The following is a 7,965-nucleotide window of genomic DNA, read 5'->3' as shown; positions in this document are numbered from 1 at the left end:
TGCGAACAACCTCAGTGACTTCAGCTTGGGTGATGGATGAGCCAGCCTCCGAGTCCCCGGTCTCTACTTCCTCTTCGGAAGACGTGACTGAGGGATTAAGGAGATCCTCAAAGTATTCCTTCCACCGTCCGACGACATCCCCAGTCGAGGTCAGCAGGCCTCCACCCGCACCGTAAACGGTGTTGGTGAGACACTGCTTCCCCCTCCTGAGGCGCCGGACGGTTTGCCAGAATTTCTTTGGTGCCGACCGATACCCTCCTCCATGGCCTCCCCGAACTCCTCCCAGGCCCGGGTTTTTGCCTCTGCGACAGCACAAGCCGCGGCTCGCTTGGCCTGCCGATAACCGTCAATGACCTCCGGAGACCTACAAGCCAGAGTGGCCTGATAGGCCTCCTTCTTCAGTCTGACGGCATCCCTTACTTCCGGTGTCCACCACCGGGTTCGGGGGTTGCCGCCACGACAGGTACCGGAGACCTTGCGACCACAACTCCGAGCAGCCGCATCAACAATGGAGGCGGAGAACATGGTCCACTCGGACTCAATGTCCCCAACCTCCCCCGGGACATGGGAGAAGCTCTCCCGGAGGTGCGAGTTGAATACCCTACTGACAGAGGGCTCCACTAGACGTTCCCAACAGACCCTCACAATGCGCTTGGGTCTGCCAAGTCTGTCCGGCTTCCTCCTCCGCCAGCGGATCCAACACACCACTCTGCCCCTCTCTTCACCCGAGTGTCCAAGACACGCGGCCGGAGGCTCCCTCTTTACCACAACGGTCCGATGTCTCCAGGCAACAATTTAAGACAAAAACTGGTTCACCCTAAGGACAAGATGCAACACAAAAACAGAGCAATGTAGTTTATTCTGTCCAATGCAGTGAAGAAAAGTGTAAAGAGCGGTACATAGTGAGATTAAATAGCCACTGCACAAGAGTCTCTATCAGCACAGAAGACACTAGAGTTCAGGACCACAGAGCGCCGTTCATCTGCATCTTAAAGACACAAACCACTTTTCAGAAGACAGTGAGGAGAAGATTCTAAGCAGGAGAAGAGATGGTTTGAAAAAAGAGTTAAGAAGGACATTTTTGTTAAATTCAGCCTGGAAGACCTAACTCCACCCATCTACATCAAGGCCACCTGCTCCCCAGCTCAACCAACGCACCCAGTCCGGCCTGTCCGTCTGTGAGAGTTCAGATCTCTCCTTCACCGCGGAACTCCTCCAGGTTTCTACTTTTTCCCATGGAGGTTTTTGTTGTTTTTCCTGGCCGAGAAGGAGGATCTAAGGACAGGGGATTCCCAAGACATCGCCCCTCGCACCTGCTCCCCATCTTCAATCAACGCACCCAAGTCAGCCGGTCCCATATTAACCCTCACTCAGTTGGCTCGGCCGCTTAAGACCGTACTGCGACCCACCACCTCCCCTCCTCCTCCTCCTCTGCATCCCTCTCATCCTAATCATCCTCTCTACCCTCTCACCACATCTACCACCACCAGTCTCCAGGCCCTGGGGGGAGACATCTAATACAAATAGATTATGGAGTGCCCATGATTGCAATGTCTTCCGCCGAGGTCTGAGCGCCAAATAACCCATGTAATAAAGCTGCTAAACAGTACTTTCTTTGTCGTCTCTGCGTCTCTCCAGGGTGAAATGGAGGTATAAGATTCAACCTACAGGCTGAATACAGGCCTACTCAGAGTAGATTGAGATTCACTCTTGGATGAGAGTTGTGAAAAAAAAAAACAGTGTCCAGATGACTGCGACTGAATTTTTTTCTATTTATTTATTTGTGTATTTGACAGGGACAATGCATCATACGGTGACGTCACTTACGGTGAGTGTATCGCGTTTTCAGAGCTGTTCGTTCTTAGAGCTTTTTATCGATTAAGCCACAAATTATATACACTATTTACGCATGTATTTCGTGGATTAAAAGTCCTCCTCACTCTTTAGCTCCAGCCTGAACTAGCCTAGCCTAGCCGCTAGCGTCATGGCTGGACCTACCTTTACCTGTTTAAGCTGTCATATGTCGAGTCAGAACCCTGGCTCCTTCTCTGATGATAGGTGCGTGAAGTGCAATGTAGTGGTAGTTTTGGAGGCCAGGGTTACGGAGTTAGAAGCGCGGATCCGCTGTTTAGAGGAGCTAAAGTCCAGCTATAGCCAGGTATTAGCTAGGTCTACCGGACCACGCTTTAGGGCGTAGCATTAGCATTGGCAGTAGCAGTAAGGCCGAGCTCAGCCCCTCAGCGTCTCCTGTGCAGCCGGGACTAGACCAGGAACAGAATTGGGACCAATTTGTGACAGTTCGGAGGGGGCAAAGCGCTTAACGCCGAACCTTAGCGCACCGTAAGCTTCACGTCTATAATAGGTTCTCTCCCCTCAGCGATCACACGCCTGCTGAACAGACTAGAGAAACTCTTGTAATCGGGAGTTCTATAGTCAGAGACGTGAAGCTGCCAGCTGCCAGCGTTAGGTGTTACCCGGGGACCAGAATGGGTGACATCGAAGAAAATCTTAGGATCTTAAAGCAGAGTAGGCAGAATTTCCGTTGTGTCATGATGCATGCAGGCGGCAACGACGCCCGGCAGAGACAATCAGAGGTGCTCAAAGTACAAGTAGCTGCGGTGTGTGAAGTCGATGTCAGAGTGACACTGTAATATTTTCTGGTCCCCTGCCCAATCGGATCAATGCTGAATTGTACAGCCGTCTTTCAGCATTCAACAGCTGGTTATCTAGATGGTGCCCTCAAAACAACGTAGTCTTTATTGATAACTGGAGTGCGTTTGGGGGAAAGCCAGGGCTCATACGCAGGGATGACATCCATCCCTGCGTATGTTGTTCCGTCTTTTAACTGGAACAAGAAAATATGAGCACATTTCGCCTATTTTAGCTTCACTCCACTGGCTGCCCGTCCATTTTAGGATTAATTTTAAAACTCTTTTATTTACTTTTAAAGCCTTAAATGATCTTGCCCCTCCTTACCTCTCCGAGCTGCTACACCCCTACACTCCCAGCCGTTCCCTCAGGTCAGCTGACCAGCTCCTTACAGTGCCACGGGCTAAAGGTCAGAGGTGAACGAGCCTTTGCAGTGGCAGCTCCAAAACTGTGGAACAAAGTGCCACTCCTCATAAGAAAAGCCTCCTCACTGCCTCTTTTTAAATCGCTTCTTAAAACCATCTGTTTTCTCTGGCTTTTAACACCATGTAGTTTGTTGATTGTATGTTTTATATGTGTTGGGAGGGCAGCACCTTTTATTTATTTTATTTTATTTATTTTTATTCCATTGATTTTAGTGTGTTTGTTTGATTTAATTTTCTATTTGATTTTGTTTTTATATATCTTATTTTATTACTTTTATCCTATTTATGCCTCTGTAGTCTTTTACCTTGCTGTGAAGCACTTTGGAACCCTCTGGTTGTGTAAATCGTGCTATATAAATAAAATGGATTGGATTGGATCCCACTTCGGAGGGTACATCCCTATTAGTTCGGAATTTGTCCGATAGTCTTAGTCGTGTTAAGTGACCATCTAGGGATGAGCCCCGGGCGCAGAGCAGCAGTGTAAGACGCTCCTCTGTCGCTGAACTCTCACCCGCTCTGTCACATGTGAAGTGTTCAGATTCAAGACAGATAGAGACTGTGTGTGTCCCTCGTGTCCCTCGTGTCCCTCGTGTCCCTCGTGTCCCTCGTACAAATAATGCCAAAAAGTCACATCTCAGAAAAACTATTTCAGGCGACCAAATAACATAAGGAAAATAACAATCGCAAATGACCCAAATACACAAATGAATAAACACGTAAAATGTGGACTGCTAAACATTAGAGCAATTTCCTCCAAATCGCTCTTAGTTAATTAATTAATTAGTGACTATAACATCGATAGCCTGGGATAAAATAGTTATAGCTGGAGACTTTAATATCCACGTGAACGTGAGTGATGACTCTCTCAGTAATGCCTTCAGCGCCTTGTTAGACAGCATTGGTTTCACTCAGAATGTAAATAAAGCGACTCACACTCACAAGAACACTCTGGATCTTGTCCTAACGTATGGAATAGAGATTAGTGACCTCATTGTCCTCCCTCAAAACCCTATATTGTGAGATCATTTCCTAATTACCTTTCAGTTTATTCTTAAAGATCATCCAGCCCCACAGAATAAAGTTATAATGAAAAGGACAATATCTGAAAAATCTAATCTCAAAATTCAAAGAAATAATAGAGCCAATATTCAGTGACATGTCATGTGATCATGTCATGTGGTCCTGCTGAGAACAGTTTTAGTCCCAGTTTAAGTGATCAATTTGTCGACTTGACCATGAATTCTCTGAAGTCTGCTCTTGATGTTGCAGCACCGTTAAAACAGAAGGTCATTAGGCCAAAGCGCGCCTCCCCATGGTACAACCAAGAACTGCGTTCACATAAACAAAGCGTTAGAAAGCTAGAGGGATTATTTCGTCACACCCACACAGAAGAATCCCTAAAAGCATGGAAAAGTCGCCTGCTGTCCTATAAGCAGGCTCTGCGTAAGGCCCAAACCAGATACTATTCAAATCTAATAGAAGTCAACAAAAGTAACACTAAATTTCTTTTCAGCACTGTAGCTAGGCTAACAAACTGTCACAGCGCAGTAGAGCCCTCAATCCCAGCTTCTCTCAGCTCTGATGATTTCCTCCTATTTTTAACAACCCCCGCTATAAGCCCTGAACTAGCCCAAGCTGTAAATCTAACGTCCCATATAAATCCACCTGTAAACTTAGAAAGGTTCACAGCTGTCGATCAAGAGAGATAACTTCAGCCATTATGTCCTCTAAAAGCTCAACTTGTGTCCTAGACCCCATTCCAAGCAGACTCCTCAAGACATTCTCCCCCTAATTATAGACCCTATTCTTAATATAATAAATACTTCACTAGAAAGTGCTTATGTTCCAAATCCTTCAAACATGCAGTCATTAAACCTCTTCTGAAAAGCCTAGATCCCGACCTATTGGTAAACTACAGACCTATTTCAAATCTTCCCTTTGTCTCTAAAATCCTTGAAAAAGTTGTAGTAAAACAGCTTTGTCGCCAACTGCAGGACAATAACTTATTTGAAGTTTTCCAGTCAGGGTTCAGAGCCCACCACAGCACTTAAACTGCACTAGTTAAAGTCACAAATGATTTGTTATTAGCCGCTGACGATGGACTGGTCTCAATCCTGGTTCTGTTGGACCTCAGCGCAGCGTTTGACACCATCGACCACAACATTCTACTGCAGAGGTTAGAATGTGATGTAGGTGTTGGAGGAACAGCCCTCAGCTGGTTTAAATCCTATTTATCTGATAGGTACCAATTTGTTATGTAAACCAGAGCTCCTCACCTTGCCCTAAAGTAATTTACTGCGTGCCACAGGGTTCGGTACTCGGCCCAATTCTGTTTACTCTCTATATGCTGCCGTTAGGCAACATTATCAGAAAGCATGGCATTAACTTCCACTGCTCTGCAGATGACACTCAGCTGTATTTATCAATGAAACCTGATCAGAGCGATCAAGTAGACAGACTTAGTACTTGTGTGAAGGAGATAAAAACCTGGATGACACTTAACTACCTGCTTCTTAACCCTGAAAAAACCGAGGTCATTGTGCTTGGCCCTAAGCATCTACGAGTGGGTCTCCGGAGGTCATCAAGAGGTATCGGCAGGCCAAGTGAGCCGCGGCTCGTGCTGTCGCAGAGGCAAAAACCCGGGCCTGGGAGGAGTTCGGGGAGGCCATGGAGGAGGACTATCGGTCGGCACCAAGAAAGAAATTCTGGCAAACCGTCCGGCGCCTCAGAAGGGGGAAGCAGTGCCTAACCAACACCGTTTACGGTGCGGGTGGAGGCCTGCTGACCTCGACTGGGGATGTCGTCAGACGGTGGAAGGAATACTTTGAGGATCTCCTTAATCCCTCAGTCACGTCTTCCGAAGAGGAAGTAGAGACCGGGGACTCGGAGGCTGGCTCATCCATCACCCAAGCTAAAGTCACTGAGGTTGTTCGCAAACTCCTCGGTGGCAGGGCTCCGGGGGTGGATGAGATCCGCCCTGAGTACCTAAAGTCTCTGGATGTTGTAGTACTGTCTTGGTTGACACGTCTCTGCAACATCGCGTGGCGGTCAGGGACAGTGCCTCTGGACTGGCAGACCGGGGTGGTGGTCCCTCTGTTCAAGAAGGGCGACCGGAGGGTGTGTTCCAACTACAGAGGGATCACACTCCTCAGCCTCCCGGGTAAAGTCTATTCCAAGGTACTGGAGAGGAGAATCCGACCGATAGTCGAAACCTCGGATTCAGGAGGAGCAGAGTGGTTTTCGTCCCGGTCGTGGAACACTAGACCAGGTCTAGACTCTCCATCGGGTGCTCGAGGGTTCATGGGAGTTTGCCCAACCAGTCCACATGTGCTTTGTGGATCTGGAGAAGGCTTTCGACCGTGTCCCTCTGGGTGTCCTTTGCGGGGTGCTCCGGGAGTACGGGGTCCGGGGTCCGGGGCCCTTTGCTCAGGGCTGTCTGGTCCCTGTATGACCGGAGCAGGAGCTGTGTTCGCATTGCCGGCAGTAAGTCAGACCTGTTCCCAGTGCATGTTGGACTCCGCCAGGGCTGCCCTTTGTCACCGGTTCTGTTCATAATTTTTATGGACAGAATGGTAGGCGCAGTCAGGGGTCATCTCTGCTGTTTGCAGACGATGTTGTCCTGATGGCTCCATCAAACCCGGACCTGCAACATGCACTGGGACGGTTTGCAGCCGAGTGTGAAGCGGCTGGGATGAGAATCAGCACCTCCAGATCCGAGGCCATGGTTCTCGACCGGAAAAAGGTGGCTTGCCCTCTTCAGGTGGGTGGGGAGTCCTTGCCCCAAGTGGAGGAGTTCAAGTATCTCGGGGTCTTGTTGATGAGTGAGGGAAGGATGGAGCGTGAGATCGACAGGCGGATCGGTGCAGCGGCTGCAGTGATGCAGTCGCTGCATCGGACCGTTGTGGTAAAAAGGGAGCTGAGCCGAAAGGCAAAGCTCTCTATTTACCGGTCGGTCTACGTTCTGACCTCACCTATGGTCATGAGCTTTGGGTAGTGACCGAAAAAACAAGATCGCGGATACAAGCGGTCGAAATGAGTTTCCTCCGCCGGGTGGCTGGGCGCTCCCTTAGAGATAAGGTGAGGAGCTCGGCCACACGGGGGGAGCTCGGAGTAGAGTCGCTGCTCCTCCACGTCGAGAGGTGTTTCAGGCATGTCCCACCGGGAAGAGGCCCCGGGGAAGACCCAGGACAAGCTGGAGAGACTATGTCTCTCGGCTGGCCTGGGAACACCTCGGGATCCCCCCGGAGGAGTTAGAGGAAGTGTCTGGGGAGGAGGAAGTCTGGGAGACCCTGCTCAGACTGCTGCCCCCGCGACCCGGCCCCGGATAAAGCGGGAGAAGATGGATGGATGGATATGCATTGACTTTTCCTCCAAATTTAAACGGGTGAATAAAAAAGCTAGAACTGTGCTTTATTTTACAGTGAAACATCTTTTAGGGAGTAAAATGTTGAACAATTAATTTTCATTGACTGATGTTCATGAATTGGTGTTTGGACTGCCAGTATATTATAAATGTTTGTGAGATGCTCATAATAAGGATATTGTGATCGAGGCTGATAATATAAATACATTTTGCTTATAAATAGAGAGCTGAGTTTTGTGCTATGAAACTTGTGTACATTAAAAAACTGTTATGTGCTAAATAACTATCTGTACATAAAATGTCTGCCTTGCATATGTGAGTTATGTTCATGTGCTTGAACATACAGTGAGCTATCTTGATCTGAACCTGTTTTTTTGACAACTCATTGCTATAAATATCATTGTGTACTTGTATATATGTTTGAAATAAAGTTATTTCTGAGAATTTTCATGTCATTGAATTGTAAATTTGTATAACAATACTATGGTAATATGTTTCAGTGCACTTTTCAAACTTTTAAAGTGAAAA

At 47.9% G+C, this 7,965-nt stretch overlaps 1 pseudogene; it reads left to right on the top strand.

Moving 5' to 3' along the window:
- Positions 1-1,984: 1,984 nt before the first annotated feature.
- LOC140360253 (uncharacterized) lies at positions 1,985-2,845 on the top strand (annotated as a pseudogene).
- The last annotated feature ends 5,120 nt before the right edge of the window (positions 2,846-7,965 follow it).

This window comes from Eucyclogobius newberryi, unplaced genomic scaffold (assembly GCF_026437365.1).
Source record: "Eucyclogobius newberryi isolate DKJ021-1_F unplaced genomic scaffold, fEucNew1.0.hap1 SCAF_15, whole genome shotgun sequence".
In the NCBI taxonomy this organism is placed as follows: domain Eukaryota; kingdom Metazoa; phylum Chordata; class Actinopteri; order Gobiiformes; family Gobiidae; genus Eucyclogobius; species Eucyclogobius newberryi.
Note: the sequence above shows the minus strand (reverse complement) of the source record. Positions and strands in the feature narration are given on the sequence as shown.